Raw genomic sequence first — 10649 nt, 5'->3', positions numbered from 1 at the left:
TCATACAATGTTAATACAATATTATTGACTATATTTTCTATGCTGTCATTCTGTTTTATACCTAAAAATCCAAGACTCAGAGAAGTTAAGCTATTTCCTCAAATTTATACAGCCAGTGGGCCACAAAGCAGGATTCAATAACTCTAAAGCTAATACACTTTGGAAGTGAATATGTATACAAAATCTGGCATTATGGGATGGTATTAAAGGCCCTTAGAACTTGGGAAGAAGTTAAAGGAAAGTTACTGTCACAAATCATGACCAGAAAATCACACCCTTTATTATTTGTACATTTTTTACAACCATTTCATTGAATTTTTGTAACAGGCCTATAAGCTGGCTATGTAGATTTGAATGTTATAGTTGCTTATCTCAAGTGTGTAAAATATAGTTTGCCTATATCTAAAAATTGACTTTTCTCACTAACTCCTTTTCCTGGTACCACCCACCACCACCATTTCCACAGATAAAGGAAAAATTAATCTTACCAACTGGTAGTTGCTTGGTTACTTCTAAAGTAAAATCGAATTGATTTAGGATTTAAACCAAGATTCTTCCCCTAAGCTTAAAAGGAAAAAATAATGAATAATGTTTTTCTGAAAATAAATAAATTGGAAAAAAAAAAAAAAAGGATTCTCCGTCCCTTCTACTCTTCTCCAGGTTCCTGGGAGACTTATATACCTGGCGTCAATGGATGAGTGTGGGTATCTGTACTCTTCTCTCTGCTTCCTTGTCGCCATTGAGTTACTGCTTGACCCTTGACATTTTGGCCAATGTGCCAGCATCCACAAAGGCATAATTCCTTGTTTGGCCTCTGGACTTCATAAACTGGATCTATTACCATGATTCTTGCCATGGTTTCTAGTAAGGGCTGTGCCCTCTCCTTTATGTCTGCCAGCTGAGTCTTAGCCACTTCAGCACCCCTCTCATGGCACAGGCTTCAGCAACATTTTAGGGGCTCTGTCACAATACACTGGCATGCTTAGAATCCAAAGATGTTTTCAGACAAATCTTCCCAGATACATTCCTGAGTTATTGTCTTCAATACTCTATACTCAGACACCTCAATGCTCTTTTCTTCCTGGTGGCCATTATCTTATTTCCTTTGCATGAGAAAACATCTTTATGTCCTCTTGTATTCTTGTCTATAGTTTTTACAATATAGTCTTATAATAATAATATAAAATAAGGCAACGGTACTGGAATCACCCGTTGACAAAACGTGCTATGAAGAAACCAAGGTGTAGAACAGCGTGCATAACCATTTCTGTACACGCAAGTGCAGATATGGCAGTGCATTAAACATTTCTGGAAGAATACAGGAAATCTGTTAGCAGAAGTTACCTCTAAGGAGGGAAAACAGTCTTGTCTAAGACTGAAGAGAAATTTTTGCTACCCCTTCGTGTCTTTCAAATTCTACATCATGAAAATAGCCTATTAAAAAAGAAGTAAAAGATAATTATAAAACACTTATAATTTGGCTTTATCAACCTGCCAAGCTTCGGATTATCTGATTCTCAGCCACAGACAGAAAGTAGCTCTTTTGGCAAAGCTGTCTTTTTTTCCCCTTCTCTGCTTCCAGATAGGTCATTCCTTCTTGTAGGAATTTATTGAAGGCTGGATGAAGCACTAGCAACCTGCTCCAATGTTCTTAATTTTTCCCTTCTTTTAGAAGGGAAAATACTTCAGTAGGAAGAGGGCCTGAGTCTCAAATATAACAGATATGGTTTAGCTGTTTTGCTAACGTGCTTGACAAAGACTTGGTTAAAAAGGTCCTCAACACCCTTAACCTGATCTTTTTGGTTAAGCCATGTACATATTTTAGGGTTTGTTACTCCCAGGAACTTTTGTTATCTTCAGGCCTATCACAATGAATAGGTATTTAATAAATTGTGATGAATATAAATACATGAATGAATAATTTTATTTCTAGGTACAAACCACCTAAGTTAATTTTAAATTTATTCACTGATAGAGATTTCTGGAGTCTGCATTTTAGATTTCCTAATTGTCCAGCAATTATAACTCTCTTTTTTTCTCTAATCCAAGATCTAATTATGGATTATTCTTTGTATTCTATTATCATATCCATTTAATATCCTTTAATATAGAAAAATTGCCAACCTCTTTGTATCGTGTCATTGATATTTTTTTCAGTCTGGGCCAATGTTTGCAAGGTGGCTCTTATTTTAGATTTTCCTGAAAATTTTTTTATTATTAGATTCAAATGAAATATTCTTGGAAAGAATACTTCATTGGTGATGCTGTGCCTTCTCAAGGTGTCATATCTAGAGTAAGAGGAAATTGTTAACACACTAGAAAAGCATATCATACTACTATGGCTTAAGGTCTGATATGAGTTTTCAATTCTCCTTGCTTTAATTTTATACTAATCAAGTAATGTCTAAGTGGTTCAGTACTTAATTAGACCAGATATTAGTACATGGTATTTTATCCAATGAATATCATTTTGAAAACACACACAAAAAATTTTAAATTGATCAGCTTTTTTGTAAGTTTTTATCAGTTTAGGAAGCTGATAAAATTAAGTTTCTGGTATGCAGAGCTGAGGGCCAAGTAGTAATAATAATAATGTCTCACAGGATTGAGGTGAGAATTACTTTGAGATGGTAACAAAAGTAAAATATCACTGATAATAATGTGCTCTGTGAAGAATCTCTATTAATATAATCAATCCCACTTTTTATTTTTAAAAATCACATATATAGCAACAGTATCTGGCACTGTTATGAGTACTTTATGAATATAATCTTTATAGATGGTAATATCATTATCCCCACTTACAGATGAGGAGACTGAGGCACAGAGAAAATAAGTAACTTTTCTAAGGTCATCCAGAAAGTAAGTGGTAATATTTCCAATTGTTTACCTGTGATATCCCACTTGAAAACAGGGAGCCTGTATAGCTCCAAGCTATACTTGAGGATGATATTCCTTCAGCTGCTCCTTTAAATAAATGTGTGTGTTTATGTTATTTCTGTTACAGAGAGAAGAGGTACTCCCTTATAGGGACTCATAAAGGCATAGAGCATCTAGAGATTTACTGCCTCCATTACGCTGCTGGCTCTCACAGCACTTGTTATGTTTTTATCAGTTTCTCTCCAGAAGGTAGGAATTGTGTTTTCTCTCTATGAATTCTTTATAATTATAGTTTTCTTGACTGCGAACTTAATTTTTATTAAATATGAAAAGCATCTGATACCTATAAAATAAGATGCCAGATGTCCCCAGTTTAGACATATAAACACATAGCCTTTAAAAAATATTTGTTATAAAATTAATAGATGTTCATTAGGAAAAAAAAGACAATACTGAAAAGTATAGTGATCCTACCAGCCTGTGATAATTACTCTTTATATTTTGTTATTTGTCTTTCTGAATTTATTGATATATTTGTATATAATGCATAATACATAACCATAATAAATGTAATTATTATAATTAGAATTAGGAACAATAGATTATAAATGGTCTTTGTCTAGATTGCTTCTTTTACTTAGCAGTTTATTGCTGTTTTTCATGTCTGGAAATATCTGCATTTCCCCTATTAGTGGTTATATAATATTCCAGTTTAAGGATATGACATAAATTATGTAACCATTTTCCCATTATTTAGTATATGGGATTTTTCCAGGGTTTTTTTTTGGTGTGTGTTAAGCATGATTTCAGTTAACATTCTCTTACATGCATCTTTGTACTTGTGTCTAATGATATTTTCAGGAGAGTTTACAAAAGTTGTTGCACAGCCTTAGTTCCTAAGCATGCTCTCTGATAGAAGGGGTCCATGGCCTATAACATAAAGAACCACATCTATTAATCTCCATCTTGGAGAATACCAATATATAGTCATATACAGTGGTCTTAGTAATCAAACATATTTGACCATAGAATCCTTTCTTAAAATAGCATCTGTCTGCAGGATGTTGCTAGTTGGAGAAGTCATACTTGTATGGGGGCAGGGAGCAATATGGGAAATTGCTGTACTTTCCACTTCATTTTGCTGGGAGGCTAAAACTTTCTGAAAAATAAAGTTTACTTAAAAAAGGAAAAGTTTTCAAGTGCCATTATATCCATTTACATTTAAAATTAAATTTAGACTTTTACACACACACACACACACACGCACACAAAGTAACATCAGAACATGTCAACATCCCACTGAACACCTTGGAAAATGCTAGCTTATGGTATATTCTTAAAATGGAATTGGTAGATCAAAGGGGAACTATATGGAAAGGCTCTCCCAATTTGCATTTCCACCTATAGTGTATCAGAGTGACACTTTCTCTTTAATTTTGTCATTGGTATTGACTCTCTTTGTTTTTAAATAAATCTGAAATAAGAAGTGAGAAAAGTAAATGGCAGTCTAATTTTCATTTGTTTGATTGTTAGTAAAATATATATCTTTGTATTTTTTATTTGTCTTTTATATTTCTTTTATGCCTATCTCACTTATGCCCCATTCCAAATTTTTCTTAGGGGTCTTTGATGTTATTTTCTTTATTAATAAGAATCAAGAATCATATTAAGAGTATTAACACGAAAAATCACACGCGATACAATTATTTTTTCATATTTTTCATTTTTTAATGTTTTGATATGATGTTTTACTTTTATTTTATGTGCTTCATTTTTGCCATACAAGATTAGCAGTTTTGAGTAAAACTTTACCTATGCCACTTCAGAAACATAACAAGTTTTTTTTTTATAATTCTTGGATTAGATAGAACAAAAATTTTTACATATTATGTATAATTAATGTCTGATTCACTTTTAAGATATCAGCTCAAAAGGAAGCTATACCTTCTTAGGGTCTTCTATCGGGGTTGATAATGAGTGTAGTACTTCATCATAAGCAATTGGGAAAATACCCCATGAATACTAAGACTAGTAGGAGTGCAGAACATCATCCCATGTGGTTCTTACTGAAGAAAAAGGATACAAAAAAACAAGTTAGTTTCAACTAGAAACAAAACTGTCAATTCATGTTAAAAATAGAGAAGAAAAATAAGTCTGAACCTTAACTATAGCTAAATAACATTATATGTTTTTACAGTCAAGAAAGACCTTTAGATTAATATTGTCAGATTATTTCATTTTATGAGTGAGAAAACAAAAGAACAGAATTTAACTCAGTTTGTCCAAAGTCACACGAATGTGGGGTTTTTTTTTGTTGTTTTCTCAGAAAACCTTTATAAAGTAAAGATTCTAAAAGTTTCATTATTAACAATAACATTGTTTGAATACTTACTATGTACCAGACAAGCTACTAAATACTTTAAGTCATTTGTCTCACCTATCCTTACAATATACTTTGGGGTAACAATTATAATTGTCCCCTTTTTCCAAGCAGTCTGAGACATAAGGCCCTCACTCTTAATTGCTGTTCTTTAGAGAGGAGACTGTTTTGTGTTATAATCAGTAAGAAATTGTATGTTGCTATCAACTACAGCAGACAGAATTACTGGAAGAACAGAGCGGGGTGCAATGGTGGATCTTAGAAATAAAGCAAGAGCAGAACATTTTGGCAGGATAGATAGCAAGAAATATTCTTTACAACCTAAGTTAAAAAAAAAAAGTGAAAGATCTAACTAAAGAAATTTGTGGTATGATTTGACTCTAGCTTATTCCCTGATTTTCAGAGACTGTTGCATCCCTCAATTCATTTTTGCATTTATAAAAACTGTTTTGGTTTTATAAGTTAAAAAATGGCTTATAAGAACTGTATTACAAAATTCTCAATTTTTAGAACTCTTCTCCATTATCACTGCTTTTCATACCCCCTTTAAGTAAGAATTTTGCATTTTTAGGTGCATGTATTATGCAGTGTAGTCCTTAGGCATTTTTGCTATTAAAATATCTTTTTTTATAAATTGGTAGAGAAAGCAACATTCAAAACAGGTGGACTATTGCTCTAGGTTTTAATGCTTGCTGTAGTTGATATCTAAAGGTACACATGAATTAAACAAAAAAATGAAATCATGAAAGAAGAAAGGATTTTCAAAATTGAATTTGCAAGTTTAGTCCTAATTAACAATCACAGTTTTAGCTGGAGGCTTTTCTGGGGGATTCTGAATAATGATTAGGTGAGATTATAGGCCCCAGGCAAAGCCTGGGGACTGTCCTGCTCCTAACCAGTTGTTTATCCTCAAAAAATGGTCCTCAGGTTGTGCAGTATTGTTTGAATTACCAGTGGGAATCAAACCTGAGTCTGTCATTTTATCCCAAGGGCCATCTCAAGAGTCTAAAGCTTAGATGGTAAGATAAATGTTTGCCAAAATGAAAACCCTTGGTAGGCTTTTCAGTTACTATTGCTTTACTTTATTTTTATTGCTTTGGGGTATGTATTTTTATTTACCTGCAGAAGGAATTATGTATAAAAAATTAAAAACCCAAGAAAGTAATATCACTGTCGAAAATTGTGTTCAACTCTGTAGAGCATCTATTTAAGGGAAATAGTTAAGTTTTTTTAAGATAATAAATTCTACCTCTCATTTTTATGAGATTTTCTTGGAAATTTGTGTTCGAGAGAATTCTGATTTACTATTCTTTGCTAAAAATGTTCTTCCAGCCTGATCTTATCATGTAAAATTATGAATTGGTGGGTATGGGTATTTTGAAAGCCCTGACATCTTGAATTCATGGATAATTATGTATTTTCAGTAGCCAAAACTTCAGTTCTCTTCTGTCTTTATAGCTACTTGCTCTAAGATTTTCCTAAAAACTTGGGACTTAAGTTATTAAGATGGCATCCACAACTCTTTTAAACATATTTACATAATAGATATAAAAGGGAGGAAAACTAACAAAGAATCTTTACCTAATTCGCCCAGTATATGGAATAATAATGATGATGGTAATAGTATAAAAAATAGTATATAGTAGTAATAGTCTAATAAAATGAAGAATAGCTAGTTTTTGTTTTTTCTTTAAGCTGGGCTTTACTATGTGTCAGGTACTGTTCTGGCTCATTCTAGCTCATAACTCCCCTTATTATTGCCATTTTTTAAATGAAGAAACAGTCAATAAGAGATTAAATAATAGTAAATGAAGGATCAGAAAACAGAACAAGGACTTGAGAGAGCCACAGCAGAAAATTCTGAATCTTTCAGGCTCTCTCATCACTGACTACAAGGTTTTATGCTGCAGATATAGTGGTAAATGAGGTAGACACAGTTCCTGATTTCATTAAATACAAATTTACACAATTATTTGTATCATTGCCATATTACAAAGTGATGGGAGAACATATATAGGGACCTTATATTGCCTGGGAGAATCAAGCAGAGTCCCTGTCCCTGTGAAGTGGGACAGTGAGATTCTTGTCTCACAGAGTTGAAATGAATCTCGCAGACAAAGGAGGGTGAGTAAAGCGATAGAGTTTTATTTAGCAAGGATACAGAGAAAAAGCTCTCGGAAAGAGGGGTCCCGATGAGGTTGCCAATGTGGGCTTTCATTGACAGTTTTATTTAGAACTGACCAAGGAGCTTGTAGTCTTTTCATTCTTGTGATGTCTTGGTTTGAGTAAGGACTGGTGATTACATCTTTAATGGCTTACTACTTCTTTGGGGTCTGGCCATTCTTTGTGGTGACCGTGTGACTGCCATAGAAAAGACCCCATCTCTGATGCAAAGGGCAGTGTGGTCTGGTTTGTTGCCTTATCTCTGGCTTCCCTATGCCTCAGCGTTTCTAGGATTTCTGTGAGCCTGATCACATAGCCCCCTTACCTATCTCTCACTACCTAGCCCCACCTGTCCCTTACTCACCTGGAGAAGGGTCAGTTTAGCTGAGATCTGAGGGGTAAGTAGAAGTCACACAAGGTCAGTAGAATGGGGGAATGGGACATTCAGGGACCTTGGTATTTATATTATGGTATAATAGTATTTGATATACTGGGTGAATTAGGTAAATATTTTGTTTTGTTAATTCCCTCCCTTTCATTACGTATTATGTAAATATGTTTAAAAGAATTGTGGATGCCATTTTAACAACTTAAGGAGACATTTGCTTTTGTGGGCCCCTACCTCCATAAAAAATATTCAAAATCGTATTTTGTAATTATACTGGTATAGAGAGAAGTATGTTAGTATGGTATATTAAAATATTTTCTTTGATCTAAAAGGGTTATTTTTCTCATTCTAAAAGAAAACATTTTGGTGGGCCGCTAACGGTATTGTGGGCCCAAGGCACTTGCGCCTTCTGGCCCTAATGGATAAGTCAGTCCAGAAGTGTGGAATATTGGGCCAGAAACACTTCAGCTGGAAGGAGTAGCACAAATAGAAGCTTAGAGGTCCTTGCTTGCTCGGGAAACCGAATGGAGGTGTGACTGGAGCAGAGAGTGCAGGAGAGGGAACATGAGGTGAGGCTGGTGAGACAGAAAGGGCCCTGTAGGCCTTGTTTAGGTTTTGGTATTTATCCTAAGAGTAATAGAAGACCTCCAAAAGGGGTGTGTATGTGTTTGTAAATAAAACTGAGCACATGGTTAAAATCAGTTCTGTGATCCAACTTCTCCCACTAAGCTTCACTTCTCTTTCTACTTCTCCTTCTGATGTCTTCATTTATTCAGGTAAAAGTAATTTATCACTTCTAGGCATCATATATTAAGATACACATAAATAAAAGGGACATTATACTCTACCTCTACCTTTTTTCTTTATTGTTTTTCAGTTAGTTTCATTTTTATGTTTGGTTTCTCTGTTGTAACTGTGGATAATAAACTAAGACCTTTAACTGTGGATGCTGCTTTGGGATTGTCCCCTCTTGTCAGATGAGGTTATTAGTGCACCCACCTTCTCCAAGGTTCTGTCCACACTTCTTTCATTTTTGTATCTCTGAAATTGATGCCATTTCTCCCAGCTCCATGGGGAGTCTGCTTCTCTCTCTGACCTTCTCCTCGCTCATGCTCTCTCTCACTGTCTCTCTCTCAAATAAATAAATAAAATCTTTAAAAAAAAATATTTCTATTTTATAACCACAATTAAGTACATTATTATGTGAAAAGGCCCTTTGCATTTGCTGCTTCCTCCACCTGGAACCTCCGTTCACCCAGATGACTACATTGCCTTGTCTCTCCTTTCCATACTCAACCAAAGTGGCAGCTGCTCAGTAGGGCCGTTCCTGGCCATCTTATTGGCAATAACAACTCCTCTAACTGGGGTTCTTACTGTGCTTCCCTTGTTATGTTTTTCCCCGTAGCACTTATTGTTAATACAAATTGCATACTTTATTTCACTTAATTTTTTAAACTTATTTATTTAAGTAGTAATAAGATTCCAAAGGCACATATGTAGGATTATATATATTTCCCTTAATTTTTGAAATTACTGTCCCTCTCCCCTTTCTTGACTATAGCTTCAAGAAGACAGGGATTATCATCTACTTAAATTTGTTTGATTTTTTTTGTTTGTTGTCTCCCCCCGCCCCGCCACTATATTCTCAACAGCTAAAACAGTACCTGATACAGAATCATTTCAGTTAATGACTGGCTGTAGTCCCCGTAGTCTTCTTTGGTTTATGTCCTTACTTATGCAATATTTCAGTTTTCTTAAAACTTCTAATTTCCTTTTTTTTTCATTATTTTTTTCTTTATTATATTCCCAATTCTTTCCAACTCTCCATTATCTAAAACGCTGTGGTGATCTCTCTCTTTTTTCTGTCCTTTTCCCTGGGAACTGCTCTTCTGGAGTCTTACATCCTTGGGCCACACAGTTGTCATTCTTGGACTTTCCTGCTCTTTCTACGTTTTTCTCTTTTTCATTGTACATCCTCTTTTAATAAAGCATGTCCCTCCACAACTTTCTCTGAAAAAATATTTGAATGACAATTTTTTTTTAACTTTCACATGTTTAAAATGCTTTTTAGTTTGTCCTCGCTAGAGATATATCCAGATTTTCACATCACAAGGTGTAGATCTGGAGGGACCCCCCCCCACCCCGGGAGGAAAAGGGAGCAGTGGGTGTATATGCATCAGTATTGGAAAGGGAGAAAACACATTAGAAGGTGCCTTCTCCACATGAGGTACTGTCTAAAAAGGGACATTTTGTGCCACTTCTACTCACTCCTTTTTATAAGTCTTAACAATCATTGTGTTAAAACTTGTAGGAAGGCACCACCTTAAAGAATATGCTGAAGAGAAGCTCTCATTGCCTTCTTAACTGCTTCCATCTGAAATCTAGTTTCTCAGGAATTCTAGAACTCAATTTTCTCTCTGAACTTGGAAAATGATAGTCCACACTCCTAAAATTCACTAACACCAGCCTGAGCCTGCCGCTCATTGTTTTTTGCTTGGCAACTTTTGGGCACCATCTTTGTTTTTCTTGGTGCTTTTCAATTCCTGATGGTGTGTCTTGGGGTAAACTTTATTCTGTTCATATTTTTCTGTTGAATTCAGTGAGCATTTTCATCTGAGCAGTTTCATTCCTTGAAAATTATCTTGTATTATTTCTTTAGTAATTTCCACCCTTTTCTTCTTTATTTTTTCTTCTTTCCTTCTGAAACTTCTATTATCCTGTGAAGGACCATATGGCTAAGCATCTAATGTCTCATCTTTTCTATGATACTTTCTTTTTAAAGCTACCTCCATGCAGTGCTCAACATTCCTAAAAAGAGATCCGTGAGAGGGCTGAAAT

The 10649-nt window shown here is 34.6% G+C and overlaps 1 protein-coding gene across 3 annotated transcripts in view; it reads left to right on the top strand.

Moving 5' to 3' along the window:
• The first annotated feature begins 3011 nt into the window (after nt 1–3011).
• The window catches only part of MBD5 (methyl-CpG binding domain protein 5), a 151712-nt gene continuing 144074 nt past the window's right edge, over nt 3012–10649 (top strand). For all 3 annotated transcript variants that reach the window (XM_044242517.1, XM_044242518.1, XM_044242516.1), the window contains exon 1: nt 3012–3129. The gene's annotated coding sequence lies outside the window, so the exon portion shown is untranslated. The remainder of the gene's footprint in view (nt 3130–10649) is intronic.

The sequence above is a fragment of the Neovison vison genome, chromosome 3, assembly GCF_020171115.1.
Source record: "Neovison vison isolate M4711 chromosome 3, ASM_NN_V1, whole genome shotgun sequence".
Lineage (NCBI taxonomy): Eukaryota > Metazoa > Chordata > Mammalia > Carnivora > Mustelidae > Neogale > Neogale vison.
Note: the sequence above shows the minus strand (reverse complement) of the source record. Positions and strands in the feature narration are given on the sequence as shown.